The following is a 20,269-nucleotide window of genomic DNA, read 5'->3' as shown; positions in this document are numbered from 1 at the left end:
GAGGTATTAGAGTAACTACCAAAATGAAGGGCTACAGAGCCTTGTGCCGATTTCATTGTTGCGTGCCTGTGAAACCTAGACAGTGAACCAGCGCCATACCAATCGCTTTTGCCTGAGGAAGATTCTGAAGGTCATCTGGCAGGATAGAATTCCCAACTCTGAAATCCTTTCTCAAGCTGAACTGCCAAGCATTCAGACTTTACTGCAGGAAGTCCAACTCTGATGGGCTGGTCACATTCAAATGCTGAAAGATTCCTTTATAGAGAATTCACACAAGACAAGTACTCGGGTGGAATTCAGAAAGAGGGATACAAGAACTTTCTCAAGGCCTCTCTGAAGAACTTTGCAATTGATTGCATGACATGGGAGATACTGATATAGGACCGCCTACCATGGTGTGCCCTCCTCAGGGAAGGCACTGTGTTCTATGAGCAAAGCAGAATTGCAGTAGGCTAGAAGAACATAGGATTTAGAGATATGCAAATATGGAGACATCTCCACTCCAAAGTTCATGTGGACTATCTGTGCCTGACCTGTGGCACCTGTGATCTCGTATGGGGGTTATAAAGAATTCCTCCCCCCCACAAATGACTGAAAGCAGAAATACCAAACATATCATTTATCACAGTATAATAAAAAATAACATTGAACAAAAGTTCCTGAAGATAGAATGAAAAAGCAGTTGAAGATTAAATAACACAATTTTAAAGGACTGGAGCATAGAAGAGCGGCAGAAAATTTCATTAAGGAAAATCAGTATGAGGCAAAATATTAGCACTTATATGAGGCTCTGAAAACAATTTTCAGGAATATAAGTATGTATGATGATTTTAAGAATAATATACTTTCTCTGTTTATTTCTTTTATCATAACTTTTTACTATGGCATTATGTAAAGTCATGATATCTATCTTCTCTTGAGTTTAACTGGATAATAGCTCTGCTCTAGTAATTATTTTAAATTTTATGTGATTATTTTGAAATTTATTGAAATTAAAACATGAAATTAAAAAACAAATAGTTGATTGAGAAAACCTCGATTTGATCTTCTGAGATTCATTAACCAATGAATTCCAATTTTGTAACAAAGTGAAATCAGATCTGCGAAGCTTAGGCCTTCACCATGAATACAGGGGAGACAGACATTTTTAAATATTAAAAATGATTTATTAAAAAGAAAGAATATAACATCAGGTAATCTGATTTCTAGTAGGATTAAAGTCTAGGCACTTACCAAGTTGAGAGGAGTAGAGTGAACAGGTATAGTTCCTTGAAATAATAAAATGAGATGCTCACTTCCCAAAATGTCTGAAAGGAATCAAAGGAACATGGAAATGAACCATGGAAACTGACTGATCAGCCAAGGACCAGTTTTCAGATAAAACAGATTACTTGAGGTGCACAATTGTGAGAAAATTTGTTGACTCAGTCTTTAAATCTGACTGAATTTCAAGTCAGTGTAACCTAGGTTATTGGATAAAAGTCTCTAAGTAGAATGAACAGGTGTTCTAGTTTCCTACCCATGCAGGGCTCGATTCAAACAATGCAAAGATTTTCTCCCATTTCCTGCAACTGGGTAAAATTTTTTCTCTCGATAGAAATTGGATTTATAATTGAATAGAAACCAAGCTAGGCACAGAATTGAGTCATAACATGGAGTCAGTGTGATTTATTTAATTTCCACAGTTAACCACTCACTGTCCTAATTCCCTCACTAGGGAGAATAAATATCCTTTCTTTCATCTTGTGTTTATTATTATAAATAATGATTTTTTTTGGGGGGAGGTGGGGTTAAGTATATCCATCTACACATATATACCCAGGAGGTGATACCTCAGTGTTGTTTTAATTTACATTTCTGTAATTATGCGATTTAGAGCATTTTTATATTATCATGAATAGTTTTGATTTTTTCATTCAGAAAACTGCCTGTTCATGTCCTTCAACTATTGCTCAATTGGGGAATGATTCTTATTTTAATAAATTTAGTTAAATTCCTTATATATTTGGGAAAAATAAGGCCTTTATTAGAGAAATTTACCCTAAAATATTTTCTCCAATTTCCAATTTTCTTTTTAATTTTGGGTGCATTGGTTTTGTTTGTGAAAAAAAAATTAATTCCATGAAATCAATATTATCTCTTTTACCTTTCATAATTTTCTCTATCTTATGTTTGGTGATAAATTCTTCCTTTTTCCATGCTTCCCTAATTTGCTTATGCTATTATCTTTTATGTCTAAATTATGTAACCATTTTGACCTTATCTTGGCATATGGTGTGAAATGCTGGTATTACTGTAATACTGTAATGTATGTGGCATGGGGTTGCTGACATCAGGTGCTCCGTCAGTTCTCTCCCCTGACCTGGAACTTGAAACCATGTACTTTACTCTCCTGTGAGTGAGTGTAGCCAGAATCCTGCCCCACTGATTCTTTATTGTTCAGGAATGTGCTAGCCCCTTCTCATGCAGGGCTGCATGGAGGAATCACAGCTGGGCCTGGTGTCCCTTATCAGCAGAGATTCCCTTAATGTTCCCCAACTCAGAGATCCAACTCTCCATACTATCTAGGTGAAAGTTTCTGTACTAGGATTGAGGTCATCTTCCAACCTAGCTAGCCCTAGGGCCCACTGATTGCTGTTTCAGTGGTGTTATTTTGGAGAAGTTTACACTTTACAAGAGCCAAACCTCCCTCCTATCTCAGGAAAACTACTGTTCTGCTCCAACTAATATTTATTTTTAAGGGCTCTACGTTTACTCTAAGATGCAATTTTGTCATGTTTGAGGAGGAAATCTGGAGAGGTTAAATTTTTCTGACCTGATCTGTCATCTTCCCTGAATCCTCTCCTGTCTTCTTTAACCAGGTTGACTAAATGTTTATTTATTATGTTAATCTTTACAAACATCTTAGATTTTTATTTTTTTGATAATTTCTTGTTTTTCTATTTATCTATTTCTCCTCTTTTTTTTTAAAAAAAAATTTCCCATGTTATTCTTATTTTAGCTAGGTTTGTATTTTTCTACTTTTTATGAAATTCACATCTAGTGTATTACTATTCCCCTTTTCTATTTTGTTAATGTGTGTGTTACAGTGTGTTATCTTTGCTCCCTGAAGATTGTTTTATTTTCATTGCAGAGGTTTTGATATGTTGTCTTCATAAAAATGTTTTTTAAAAAAACTTCATATCACTATCAAATACTATTATTTTATTTCTTTGTTTATTTCTTTGATCCAGTCATTATTTGGGAATTTATTGTTAAATCGTTATTTGGATCTGCAGCTTTTATTTATGCTCTGTACAATGATAACTCTTTTTCTTGCATTATGGGCAGTAAAAGAAATATTTACTATTCTTGCTTTTTCCTTTATTTGCAAAATACCTTATGCTCTAATATACAGCCAATTTTTATAAAAGTTCGATGTGGTTCTGAGGAATTTGTATATTCTGTGGCAGTATCAGTTAGAATGTCAAAAAGCCTTTTAGTTGCAGTTTATCCAGCAATGTTTTCAATTATATTTTTTGCTTTTGCTTGATTTTGTATTGAATTTATTTGGAACTTAGAGAGAGATATTAAAGTTCCTTCTTGCTGGTGTGTTATTATCTACATCTTTTAATTTAGCTATTTTTCTTTTAAATTTAGTGTATAAGTAAAATATTGGTATTTATTTGTTGTTTATTATTCCTATTATGTACAGTGCAGTTGGTTATTTCTCCTTATGTTGTGAATATTTGTTTTTGATCAGCCTGATATTTAATTTTCAATTCCAACTTTGGGAAAATCAACTGATTTGTGGTCAATTTTCTTCTAATCTCTAATGTCTATTTTGTTCATATTTTTGATATAAAGGTATGATTCTTGCAGACCAAAAAAATGTTCTTTTGACCCTTGTATTTGATCTTTATTGATATTGGATTGTTTCATCAATTTGCATATATATATTGTGGAATTTAGATTTATATTTTTATTCATTTGCCTGCAATATTTTTCTGTAGTAAATTTTCTGCAATAAATATTTTTTGTAATTATATAATATTTTATTTTATATATTATATATGATATATTTTATTATTGTATTTTATTAGAATATATTATATTCTATAAGAAATTCTAAGGTATACTATAGAATATTATACTGTATTTTATTACATTTAATTATGTGATATTATTATATATGATATATACTATTATTTTATTATATAATATGTTATATTATCATTGTATATGAAATTCTATGATATATCATATTAACTATTATGTCATATTATTGTTGTACATGCTATTATAATATTTATAAGCATTATATCATGCTACTGTACAGTATAATGTTATATATTTGTGGAATTTGTTATATTGCATTCTGTATGAGATTCTGTAGAATGACATACAGTATTGTGCAATGTATTCTTTTTTGTTATTATACATGATATATTCTATAATTATATTATATATTTATGTTATGGTGTCTACATGAAATTCTGATATAATATATGATATCATATTATATTATGTTATATGACATTATATTATGTTGTATTACATATTTTAATATGCTATATCATATATAATATATATTCTATAATTTTTATTCACAACATAGGCTGGGGACATGTTATCATTTGTATTCAAAATTATATATTAAATTTTATATATGATATATATTATTATTACATTATATGTTATATTATTATTGTATGAGAAATTCAATGATATATTACATGTTATATTGTATATAATATAACATAACATGTAATATATTATATTATATTAATAAATTTTATTATTTTTGCATTTATTATATATGATATATTCACACATTATAATATGTAATATAAATCAATATGAAATTCTATGATATATTATCATACTATTATATATTCTATTGTATTACATATGATGCAGTCCATTATTATATTCAAATATAATATATATTATCATTTTTAAGTGCTCTATGATTATTATATCATATTCTTATATATTCTATTATTTATATGCATTATTAATGCTTTATTATTATGTACATTATGATATATTATCATTCTATATGAAATTCTGTTATATAATATTACACATTTATATCATGTAGGCATATTTAATTTGTATTGTATCATATTTTATTATTTTTTGGCCATTGGTATATATGGGATCCCATTTATTACATTGGGGTATATTATGTTTATATTATCATTGTATGTAGTCTGATGCTCATTGCTACTAGCCATGATTACATTCTAACTAACTAATGTGCTATAATCATTTGTAAAGGAGATTCCTATGATTAATATAATTTTTTAAAGTAGTATTTGTTTATGTTATATTCTATGTTCTATATTATGTATATCATTTTGTTATTTATATTTTGTATTTTATATTTATATTATTTTATATTTATATATTCTATTCTCAGCCCTTATTACATTATCATTCTAACGCTAAATTTTTATGTTATGTTACAGCATATTATAGCCTATCACGTCACATTACATTTATTTATATTATATATCATATTGGCATATGTACATTATGTTATACATAAATAATAATGCACATGTTATAATATGTATTTTAAAATATTTTCTATTCTGTATCATTTTTATATTTATTGCTTGATACAATCGTTATATTATATTATGATATGTGCTATTATCATTCTACATGAGTTGGCCATGATATATATGTCATGTTATGTCATGTCATGCTGTGTTATATTCATCACATTTATATTTATTTCATTGTGATAATGCATATTCAGTATATTGCTGCAGTGTAAGTTGCATTATATATTTTGTTATTTTTTGTGCTAGATTCGTATCATGATATGGGATACTTATGTTATATTAGATCATAACATAACATAAGTGTTATGAAATGTAATGATATATTACATTTATGTTAATATTTAACATTGTATAAAATTCTTTTTAGTCTCTATTATATTAAATATTATATATTATTTTTGTGTACATTTATTGGTTTATATTGTATATATAATGTCTTTTAATATGATATGTTATATTATCATTTCTCATTCCAGTTTTTTTGAGACATATTATATTATGTGTGCATATCACATCCTTCTCAAATATGTATATTTTAAATTGTTTTACACATCAAGATTTATATTCTTCATTCTATATGAAATTCTGATATATCACATTTTATTATATTATGTTATATGTATAACTGCATATTATGTGTATATTATATTGGTATGTTCTATATAATGTATTTATCATTCTGTGGAGGAATTGTATGAGGATATTATGTTAAAATTATATTATATCCTATCACATCCTATGTATTATATTTATTATATTATATATGTCATATTCACAATATATTTTTTTTTTTACTGTGTTTTATATTCTATTTTATTGTATATATTATATATGATATTTTCTAAGATTATATTATGATATGTTATATCATTATGTAAGAGTATGTGATTATATTACATTATATCATATATTGTATCATGTTATATATTATATTTAGCCATCATATGTTATGTTATTTTTATATTATGTTAATATTCTGTTAGTTTATTATAATGTTAAAGTTGTTTTATTGGCATATGAGTTACATTTTATATATAATATTGTTATACATGCTCTGAATATTATTATAATATTATAGTATCATTTTAATAGGTGTGATATCTCTGTTTTTCACATTATATATAATATATAACTTATGTATAATACAACATTATATGTTTTATTTTTGGAAATGAGGCCTTTATCAAGAACCTTTAACTGTGAAGATGTTTTCCCAGTTTGCTGCTTTCCTTCTAATCCTAGTTTACATTGGATTTGTTTGTACAGAAGCTTTTTTAATTTGATGTAATCAAAATTTTCCTATTTTATGATCCACTAATGGTCTCTAGTTCGTCTTTAGTCACAAATTTCTTCCTCCTCCACAAGTCTGAGATAAACTATCCTATGTTCCTCTATTTGTTTATAATCTTGCTCTTCACATGTCTATAATCATGGACCCATTTTGATCTTATCTTGGTATGTAATTGTTAAGTGTGGGTCCATTAGGGTTTTTTTTTTTTTTTTGAAGTTAAGTCTTTAATTACACAACTGCTCGGGTGGGTATCCTATCAAATAGGAATACTTGGAATTAATACTTGTCCTTTTTTTATATTGAATTTAAAGTCCCTCCCAGAGCCTGGCCATTGGCTGAGTATCAGAGGTCTCAATCTATCAAGACTATCATTGTACAGAGGAAGAAATGAATCTTTAATTGCAAAGGGCTGAAACTCTTGAGTTTATGTACTGAAATTCGGACAACCAAGCACTTAAGGCTAATTATTGGGCAGTACTCTGTGTATGCTTGAAATGGCCTGCCCACCATTCTGTGGTGGCAGTCACATTGGTGTAAGAAAATTGGAAGGATTAGAGGGTGGAGTAAGATTTCTGGCCAGGAGAGGAAGAGCAGAGGTGTAGAGATTCCTGTGTCCATACTCTATCTTTGACAAGAATAAAGATCAAGGACTTTGCTTATCCTGACTCCGGTTGATTCTAAAGTATCCAGAGTGCTAACTTGGTCTTCACATTTAATCAAACAGAGGACATCTAAGCATTCCTGAGAAGTGAATAAGGTTGAGTTTGAAATATCAATAAATCATTAGTGACCTGTATCCATAAAAAGTAAATCATCTTTGCTCACACCAAATACCAATACTTCATTTTCTTTTTCCAGATAGGCAGTATGTCATAACCTGGGTCTTGTCTTAGATAAATGTGTAAGCTGTCTCCAAACATTTGTTACAACATTGTGAATCCATCCATCACTTAAAGGAATATTCTCTGCACTTAATCCACCAAACAGAAAAAAGCTGATCATCAGCAATTGGTGTCGAAGTATACCAAGACCTATGTCTTGGTTTCTCTCAATTAGTATGAATCCTTCCAGACCAATTCCAAGTATCTAAATTCAGACAGTGCAAATCATTCATCCTAGTTTGCAATACTCATTCTCCAACAATATAGCCATTATTTCCAAGTACTGCACATGTGTGAGCTGCTCGAGGCTGTGGTCGGATTCTATTTTTTTATTCCTGGTTGAAACCAAGTCTGTGTTTGTATCAAAAACATGAATATCATTATGCCAACCTCAAAATATTTGTCCTTCCCAAGATGCATCATGAACATTAAAGTCTTGGAGTTCACTGTGTTTCCTACATCCATAACCACCAAAATATATTAATCTGTCTTTATATACCCAGCAAGAAAGTTTGTCTTGTGGTATAGGTCCTTTAAAGTCGTTTAAAGTCAATTTAGTCAACTACCGTGTGCTTTTTTTCATTGGAGTCATCTATCTCTTGTAATAGAATTACTTTCGAAAGTAAGGGTCATTGCTGTATCCTTTGTCATCATATCCTCCAAAAACATAGTTTTCCATTAATGCAGGCACCACAACTTCCTGACATGGATGTAGGGGGGGTCTCTTGCCGTAAACTGCATTGTCCACATTGTCTTCAATAGACTGCCAGGAGCCGGCGTGAGTGCTCCTTTCTTCCCCCCCTCCCCCCCCTGCAGGAGCAGGCCGGGAGTGCACTGCTATTCCTCTCCAACCCAGGAAACCTTTATTATAGTTTTTTAATAATTGTCAAGAATTTAATTGGATAAAATTTGAATTATGAAATAACTCTAAGTTTGGAAAATATCACGCAATTTGTGATTCTGTAGAAGTTCTTTGGGAACTTGCCAGATTTTCAGGCCCCTTGCTCTTTAGCTTTAATAAGGTCATAAATCTTATTGATTTTTCTGAGAGAAGTTACTGAAAGAATGTTGTTAAGTTCAAAAATAATGAAGCGATTCAGTGAAAAACTACAGTTTTCAAAACTGAAATAAAAGGTTTACATGTTTATTTAATAAAGAATGATTTCTGATAATTTGACTATTGCTTATGAAAATTATAGAAGTGTATCTGGATTGTATGGGTTGAAGTTACAGGTTTGAACTAACAGTATCCAACAGACTCACTTGCATATTAACTTTTAAGGCAAAAGAAAATATTTAACACACTTGCGCTCATAGATATCTATATCAGCTCAAGGCTTATAATTGCCGGTATTTTTCGAATTACATGTATTCACAGTCTGTGCAATTGCTTCATATATAGACAAAAAAATTGTTTGTTTTCCTCGTATCCACTCTTTATTGTCTTAAGTTGTTTTCATCAAATTATATATACCTGTGGAAGTTAGATTTATATTTTGTTATTTGCTTGTAATATTTTCATAGTAAAAATTTCTGCAATAAATATTTTCTGTAGTATATTTTATAATTTATATATTTTTTTATATGATATTTTCTATTATTGAATTATACTAGGATATATATATAAGGAATTCTAAAATTCTTATTATACAATATGAAAGTGCTGTATTATATTATATTTAATTATGTTATAATATTATATGTGACATATACTATTATTTTTATGTAATGTTATTCTACATGATGTTCTGTATTATGTATCATATCATATTATGTTATATTAATATATTGCATTTATAATATTATATGTTGTAATATATAATGCTAAATAACATATTACATTATATTATAATGTGTTATATTACCATTCTATATAGGAATTTTTATGAAATATTATATTATATAATATTCTGTATATTATTATTATTCACTTGTTATTTTGATTCTATATGTGTTATAATTGTAACCGATATGAAATTCTAGGTTGCCATCATATGATATCTTTATATTATATTATGACATGTGTGTTTGTGATACTATATTTTAAAATTTTTATATTAATATATAGGATATATTCTAATATTTTATTATAATATAATATGGAATATTATCATTGTACACAAAATTATTTGACATATTATATTTTTATATGATATAATGATATATGACAAACGATTATTATATGATAATGTTTGTTATCATTCTATAAATAATTCAATGATATATTATATTATATTAATATAACATAATATATAATATATTAAGTTATATTGTACCAGATTGCATTATTTTATATTACTATATTTGATACATTCTAATATTGCATTATAATATGTAATATTATTATTCTATATGCAGTCTATGACGCTGATATATTATATCATGTTAATAAGAAACATTGTATTCTCTTTGGTATACTTAACCAGTACACTCTATTGTTCTATTCTATCATAATGTTATATTGTAGAGCATATGTAGAATTGTATATATTTTGTTATATTACTATCATATAATTATATGATATTCTATATGCTATATTTTATTACTCTATCAAATTATGATAGGTTACATTATCATTTTATATAGAATCCTGCTATGATGCATGACCATATTGCATACATGTATGATTATCAACTTTAATAATTGTTATTGCTTATAATATTTTAAAATATTATATGTATGGGTATGTATATGTGTTATTACATTGTGTTGTACTGTGTATGCTGTGGTAATTATCATGGTACATGAAAAAAACTATGACTATGTTGCATTTAATAACACCAGTATATATATTATGTTATAATGCTGCATCTTGTATCATACTTATACCCCTGATGCTGTAATATGAGTCTGTTATATTGGGTATTATATAGTTATATTGTTTTGAGTTCACATTATGATACTGTATTTTTTATGTTATTATATATAATTATCTTCTATATTAACATTCTCTTGTATGTTAAATTAAGCATTCTGTGCTAAATTCGATGAGTATATTACGTTATATGGTATCCTCTTATCACGTAATATCATATTACATATTTTCTATTGTATATTTAATATATGTTTATATTATGCTATATTATTTTAAAATATTTTTATATATTATTTTAATGATTTTATATTCTTTTTTATTTTTATGTTATCATGTATAGGTATATTGTGTAAGATATATATCATGTGTACTGATGTAACTATTAATATCATTCTATATAAAGAGGTGTATGAGTATGTTATGCTTTCCGACATGCCATAATGTGTATTACATGGCCACTACATAATATATACATTACAATAATATAATACCATAACATATATAATATATACATTACAATAATATAATACCATAATATATATAATATATACATTACAAGTTATATATGGCATAATCTAATTTAATCTAATTTATCATGTTATTTTTTGTGCCTGTATTTTGTTGCTTTGTGTATGTGTTATATTCTAATATGGAATTTTATCATTCTATACAAGCTTCTATGATATATCATATTATATCATATTACATTATATTATATTGCATTATATGTATTATATCATATTAACTATATTATATTAATATATATGAGAGACATTGTAATCATATGATGCTTATGATGTATCGTTTTTTATATATTTTATAAACCAATTTTCATGTATGAAATACTATCATGTATATATATTCAAAATGTATGTATGAGTATCTCATTCCCATGTTATCTGTTATGTTTATAATATATGTTCTGTTAACTTTCTAAAAGGTTCACAACAGTTATTGTTATGTTATAATATTTTCATTAAATTTATTAATTTATATTTTTCATAAAATATATTCAATTGATATAAATGTTTATAATATTTCCTTTTATATAAATTCACATGATATATTACATTATATCCTATCATATTATGTTTCATTATTTCTACAGAGTAAAAACTTTATATATTATACTATATAGCCAAGTATAGTCCTGTTTTAATATGGATATAATCAAATTTGTAAAGAAGATTCTGTGATATATGTTTCATTTATATAGCATATATCATTTTTGTGTTGTATTATATTTTGTTTATTTATGTTTTATGTATATTATATTCTATTACATATGTTACATTATCGTCTATGCTAAGTTACATGATTATGTTGCAACATGAGTATAATACATAGACATATTTGTTATATTATATGGCATTTTTTATATTATTTTATGATATTTTTACATTTTATTCTATTTTGTTATTTTATATTATTTTGGATTTTTTAATTTTTTATCATTTTTATATTTTAAAATATTTAATATTTTTTTAAATTTTATATTATTCACCATAATATATTCTATGTTTATATTATAGTATTATATGTTGATATTATTTCTATATGAGAATTTTGTGATATATATATTTTAGTGTATTATATATTTATTATAATATATACTTATTATATGATTTTTTATAATACACGCAGGTATGATATATTTTATTCGGCTTTATATTTTTTGGTATTTTCCTATTATAATATGGTGACTGTTGCTAATAAATTATAATATAAATGTTATAAACTCATTGTATCTGACATTGTATGATATATTATATTGTTATATATGATATATTATAATATTATATTATGTTATGTTACCTTATATAAGCAATTCTTTTTGATATATTATATATTTATTATTTTTTTATGTACATTTTATTAGGTATATCATGATACATGATATATTCTCATATAATATATTATCTTATCATTATACAAAAAATTCTATGATATATTATATCATACCATATATTTTATTATTTTTGCATTTGTAATATTTTGTATTATTATATATGATATATATTACATTATTATATATTACTAATATGGGTATAATATCATTGTATATAAATTTTATGATATATCATATCATATCTCATATTATATTCTATTATATATTTATAATATTGTTATATTATATCATATTGGTATATATTACGTGCTATATTATCATTATATATGAATTTTTATGATATATCATGCTCTGTCATATCATATCATAGTATAGTATATTATTATACACGATATATGATATTTGTTATATATTATCATTGTATAAGGAGATTTTTTGTGATATGTTGCATTTACAAGTTATATATGGTATAATCTAACCTAATCAATTTATCATGTTATTTTTGTACTATATTTCATTGCCTTTTATATCATTATATATTATTATATGTAATATTATGATTCAATACAAGTTCTATGATATATATTACCAGTATATCATGTCATATTATATTACATTATGACTTTCGCCCTTAATGGCATTATATCATAATGTCATTTATTATATTAATACATATAGGCATTATATCATGATGTGATAGTATAAATTTTATATATTATAATATAATTTTTTATATAAAATTATATGTTCTATTATATTTGCTTATGAAATATTTTATATTATATTATGTTATAATATATATTTTATTTACATTCTAAAAGAATTATCTGATAGCTATATTTATAATATTTTTATTAAATTTATTAAAATTATATTATTATGTAGGATATATCTGTTATTCATGTTATAATATTCTATATGGAATTATGTTATGTTTTGTCATATGTGTATATTTATTTTTATTATGTTACGGTGTAAGATTTTCATATGCTATATATGATTGTATTCTATTATTGCACTGCAATATGTTATATTATTGTATATATGGGAATTCTACTGTGGTATATATATTCTTTTATTTGTATGATATATATATTATAAATAAAGTATTATTATATTTGTAGTACATATTACATTTTATTTAAATTTAGGGTTTTTTTTGCCTGGGATATATTCTATTTTTATATGATATTATAATATGTTATATTATCATTTTATATAAAATTCTATTATATATCATTATAAAATATGATTTGAAATCATACATAATATTTTATACTTTTATATGTTATATTATTATGTAATATTTTATTCTGTCTGTATCTTATAATGTTATTTAATCTTTCTTTGAGGAATTCTAAGATATGGTATAATATGTATGTTGTGCATTGTATCATTTATATTGCAAAATTATGATGTATTCTATTATAATATGTTATATTATATTATATAGAGATTAATAACACATTGTATTCTATATCGTATAGAATATTTTTGTTGACCTTTTATAGTATATATATCATGTAATATTATATTTTTATATATAATATTATACTTATTATATTATATCAAATTATATTTAGTATATTGTACCAACTTTTATTTATCATATATTTTTTGCATTATTTAATATTATATATGATTTTATTTTTATTTTAATATTATCTAAGACATATGGGGCATCTGGGTGGCTCAGTGGAGAGAATATTGAATCTATAAAAAAGATTCATTTTCCTGAATTCAAATGTGGCCTCAGACACTGACTGGCTGTTTGACTCACAGGTAAGTCTCTTAACTTGTTGGCTCAGTTTCTTTATCATAATTTTATCAATGTATTTCTTTGACAACCCACATCTATGAGAATTCAATCATTTTGTATAGAATATTTCTGGGCTTGAAAGATTATTTACATAAGAAATATCCTTTTATTCAGTTGAAGGCAGATTTAAGTATTAATAAGATATAGTTAAATTCAACTCTCTCCTTACATGCTTGTTCAGATACTGTAAAAAAAGAGATAGCCATGCTTACATCATTTTAAGTTCTCTTTAAATTGCAGCTTGTTTTGCAAGAGCAGATTAAGAGATTCTTCTAGACACCTCCTGGGGCTGTTCAAAATACACAAATGAGTTTAAACTAGCGGCTTTCCGCCAAGAGTGGAAAAAAAACACAACAAGGGTGACACTTATCCTTTAGTCCAGAATTAATGCGAACCTCTGGACTCTGACTTTACTTAATCTCCTGGATAACTGTAGATGACACCTAAAAAGTATGACTATACAGAGACCTTGAAGCTTTTTCTAGGAGTCTGTAGCTAGAAATTGTGGGATTAGATCTACCTAAACATTTCTTCAAGAAGATAAAAAAGAATAATTAAAAAGCAATTTGGTTTACCCAACAAAACAAGTAATTATTATGGAATTACTTTTTAAAAATTACTTTTTTTAAGTTACTTTTTAAAATTATTTTTACTTTTAACTTTTTAAAAATTATTACATTAATTTATATTTGAAGAATAGAAATCCTATGTAATTAAAGCACACATTGTTGGAAAGCAGCATGAGGCAGGGCTAGTTGTTTGCCACTGCCAGCTCCTCTGTTTCTTAAGTAGAAGACGTGGACCTGGGGTTAGAGTGACCTGAGTTTCAAATTCGGTCAGAGAGAGAGCTAGGTGTCCCTGAGGGCAAAACCATTTCACCTGTTTACCACGTTTCCTCATAGGGTTGATGGTATATTGGGAAATGCTGTCGAGTACAGTGCAAACCACAGAATAGAAGGGTTTCCTCTCTCTCTTCCTGATATGACCCTGAGACAGACTTCATGTCTTCATTGCCAATTTTTATAAAAGTTGGATGTGATTCTGAGGAATTTGTATATTCTGTGGCAGTATCAGTTGTTAGGATGTTAAAAAGTCTTTTAGTTGCAGTTCATCAGAGCTTAATGTGTTTTCAATGATTTTTTACTTTTGTGATTTTTCTTATTGAATTTATTTGGAAGTTAGAGATGTTAAAGGTTTCTTCTTACTGGTGTATTTACTATCTACATTTTAAAATGTGGCTATTTTCTTTATAAATTTAATTGTATAAGTTAAATATTTGATATTTATTTGTTGTTTTATTCTGTATGTACAGTGCAGTTGGTTGGCTACCACTTATATTTGCATGATATTTGTTTGATCAAATTGATAGTTAATTTTCAATTCCAACGTTGGGAAAATCGACTGATTTGTGGTCAATTTTCTTCTAATCTCTAATTTCTATTTTGATTTCTGTATTTTTTGCTATTTAAGACATGTTCTTGTAGACCAAAAAAAAATATTATTTTGTCCCTTATTATCCCTCTTTATTGATGTGGATTGTTTTTTTAATCAGATTTGCATACAACACACACACACACACACACACACACACATATATATATATACCTGTGGAAGTTAGATTTATATTTTTCTTCATTTGCCTGTAATATTTTTCTATAATAAATTTTCTGCAATAAATATTTTTTCTGTAATTATATCATTTTTATTATTTTACATATTATATATGATATATTTTATTCAGTAATATTGTATAATATATTATGTTTTTATAAGAAATTCACAAGATATATTATAGAATATTATATTGTATTATATTATATTTAATTATCGATGTTATTATATAGTATATACAATTATTTATTATACTGTATATTTATATTACTATCATTTGTATAAGAATTCTATATATATATCGTATTGTAATAGCGTGCTATTATAATATATTGCTCATTACCTTGCTATACGTTATATTTTACGTTATATATTCATTATAATGTTATATTGCCATTCTCTTTGCTGAAATTCTGTAATGTTATGCAATGTTGTGCAATATGATGTTCTTTTATTATAATATATTATATATATACTATAACGTTATGTATAAGCTATGTTATGATATAATAGTATATGAAATTCGGTATAGTAAGCATGATATGGTATGTGATGTATATTTATTGCATATTTTATTATGTTATATTCTTATATAATATATATTCTATTATTTTATTCTAATATATTAGGGCCTTTGTATCGTTGTGTTCAATTTCTATATTAGAAGCTTTATATACCATTATATACTATTGCCTTGATATATACTATTATTACTATTATATCATTCTATGAGAGATTCCCATTATAGCATGTATATTTAGGTTAAGATTGTATATAATATAACATAACATAATATATTATGTTATGTTATATTGTAAAACATTTTATTATTTTACATTATTATATGTGATATATTCACATATTATAATATGTAATATTATAATTGTATATGCAATTCTACGATATATTATTATATATTCTGTTCTATTATTATAGATGATATAGTCCATTATTATATTCAATTATAATATATTATCATTTTATATGAAATTCTATGATATGTTATATAAATATCATGTGCCCACATATTGTATTCTATTATTATATATACGGTATATTCTGTTCTTATATTACATTGCTTGTGTAGTATATTATCATTCTATATACAAATTCTGTTATATAATATTACAATGTATAATATCTCAGAGTACATATATTATATTGTAGTGTAACATGTGTATTTTATTATTTTTATATTATATGAGATATTGTATTATTGTATAGTTTAATATGCAATATTTTCATTGTATATGAAATTCTGATATATTTTTATATATGATATATTCTATTATAATATGCATATGATCATTGTAAAATAAATTCTATGATACATAATATTAAATAGTATTTGTTATATTCTATATTCTATAACATATTGGATCATTTTGTGGTGTATTATATTTTATTATTTTATATTTATGTATATTACATATTCTGTATAATGTTGCATTATCATTCCATACTAAATTTTTATGTTATATTACAGCATATTGGCCGCTATCACATTACATTATGGCCTTGTAGTATTAGTCATATTGTATATATATAGTATGTTATATATAAGTATATATGTATGCATATGTTATTTTATATTATTTTATAATATTTACTATTCTGTCTATCATTTTATATTTTTATGACAAAATGTTTGATTATAATATATTATGATATGTGATATTAGCATTCTACATGAAATAGTATGATATATATTATATCATGTTATATCATATATATTATATTACTTCACAATATATTATATTTATTTTATTATGTCATATCATATCAATATATTAATATATGATACATTATATGTTTTATTATATTATGTGCTATTTAATATCAAAATCAATGATATATACTAATATTATATTAAGTCATAATATGTTATAATGCTATAAGAAATTCAATGATATATGTTGTATTAACATTCTATAAAATTTTTTATCTATTATATTAAATATCATATAATATTATTTTGTATTACATTTATTAGTGTATATTTTTATATATGATATATTTTAATATAATATGTTGTAGTATTCTATACAATTTTTGATGATATATTATATTATTACATATCACATCATATAAAAGAATATTATTTTAAATTATTTTACATGTGCAAGATTTTATATTAGTAAATATGATGTATTCTTTTATTTGCATAATACTCAATATTGATATATTATCATAGGCTCTATTATGAGAATTCTGATATATCATATCATGTTATATATATTATGTTATGTTATGTGCTATCGTTAATGTATTACAGTAATGTTATATTGTGTATATGATATATTAATGGTATATTCTATTACAAATATGTTTGGTATCGTTATGTAGAAGGAATTCTATGAGGACATTTATATCACACATTTATATTTATATTCTATCATGTTATGTTTATTGCTATTTATATTGTATATGTTCTCTTCTAATATATTATTTTTGTGATGTTTTTTGCATCCTATTTTATTATTACATATTATGTGTATATGTGACATTTTCACAAGATTACAATATATTATGATATGTTTATGTATCATTGGCATGAAATTATATGATATATTATATTGCATCATATCATATCATACTTCCTCTCTGGCTATGTTATATGATATATTCTGTCCTTTATTTAATTATTTTATATTGTGATACTGTTATTAATTTTATTATAAAATAAAGTTATATTGTATACATTGTATCCAAAAGTCTGTGATATATTACCATTTTTATACATGGCAGTAGTATATGTAATGCTCTACACTATTAATATATAACATTAATATATTATCATTTTATTTAAAACTTCTTGATTATATTACATTTTATATTTACGTATAATGTAACATAGCGTATAACTTTTGTATATGTTGTATTGTACTACATTTTATTAGTTCATATTATTAGATATGATATATTCTAATATAATATTATCATATGTAATATTTTTATTGTGTATGTACTTTTATAAAGTATTATATTTTATTATATCATATTATCATATATTCTGGTTTTATTATATGTATTATTATATTACATACTAATGAATTATCATTGTATATGAAATGCTATGATATATTATATCATATTATTATATATTCTATTGTTATATAGGATTTGTGTTATTATGATGCTATATTATCATTCTAAATGAAAATCGATGATATATTATATTACAGTATATCATAGCATATCACATCATCTTATATTATTTTATATTGTATTGTAATGTACAGCACATTTTATTGTTGTATATTAGTATATATGATATATTCTATTATGTTTATTTATTTATTTTGTTAATCTTTTCAAACATCTTAGATTTTTATCTTTTCCACAATTTTTTTCACTTTATCTATTTCTCCTCTATTTTAAAACATCTCCCGTGTTATTCTTATTTTAACTAGGTTTGTATTTCCTAATTTTTAGGAAATTCATATTTGCTTTATTACTCTATTACTCTTCCCCTTTTCTATTTTGTTAATGTGTGTGTTACAATGTTTTTTTTTTTTTTTTTTTGCTCCCTAAAGATTGCTTTATTTTCATTGCAGAGGTTTTGATATGTTGTTTTATTGTAAAAAATCATATAACTAACAATTGCTATTGTTTTATTTCTTTATTTCTTTGATCCAGTTATTATTTTGGAATTTATTGTTAAATCATTGTTTCGATCTGCAGGTTTTATTTATGCTTTGTACAATGGTAACTCTTTTTCTTGCATTATGGGCAGTAAAAGAAATGTTAACTATTCTTGCTTTATCCTTTACTTGGAAAATACCTTATGCTCTAGTATATTGTCAATTTTATAAAAGTTGGACATGGTTCTGAGGCATTTGGACATTCTGTGACAGTATCAGTTGGTAGGATGTCAAAAGTCTTTTAATTCCAGTTTCTCCAGCATTGTTTTCAATTATATATTTTGCTTTATCTTGATTTTGTATTGAATTAATGTGGAACATAGAGATGTTAAAGTTCCTTCTTACTGGTGTGTTACAGTCTACATCTTTTAATTTAGCTATTTTACTTTTAAAATTTAGTGTATGAGTTAAATATTGATATTTATTTGTTTATAATTCCTATTATGTCACAGTGCAGTTAGTTACTTCTCCTTATGTTGTGAATATTTGTTTATGATCTGTGTGATTGTTAATTTTCAATTCCAACTTTGGGAATATCAAGTGATTTGTGGTCAATTTTCTTCTAATCTCTAATTTCTATTTTGTTCATAACTATGCTATTTACGTAAGCTTCTTTTAGAAAAACAAATTGTTTGTTTTCCCTCATATCCACTCTATATTGATATTGGATTGTTTCATCAAATTCCATATATATCTGTGGAAGTTAGATTTATATTTTTTGTCATTTGCCTGTAATATTATTCTGTAATAAAATTTCTGCAATAAATATTTTTCTGTAATTATATTATATTTTATAATTTTATA

The 20,269-nt window shown here is 24.9% G+C and overlaps 1 pseudogene; it reads right to left on the bottom strand.

Moving 5' to 3' along the window:
- Positions 1-7,576: 7,576 nt before the first annotated feature.
- The window catches only part of LOC116422716, a 65,489-nt pseudogene continuing 52,796 nt past the window's right edge, over positions 7,577-20,269 (bottom strand).

Source organism: Sarcophilus harrisii, chromosome 3 (assembly GCF_902635505.1).
Source record: "Sarcophilus harrisii chromosome 3, mSarHar1.11, whole genome shotgun sequence".
NCBI classification, from domain to species: Eukaryota; Metazoa; Chordata; class Mammalia; order Dasyuromorphia; family Dasyuridae; genus Sarcophilus; species Sarcophilus harrisii.
The sequence above is the reverse complement of the archived record's forward strand: the minus strand, read 5'-3'. Positions and strand labels throughout refer to the sequence as shown.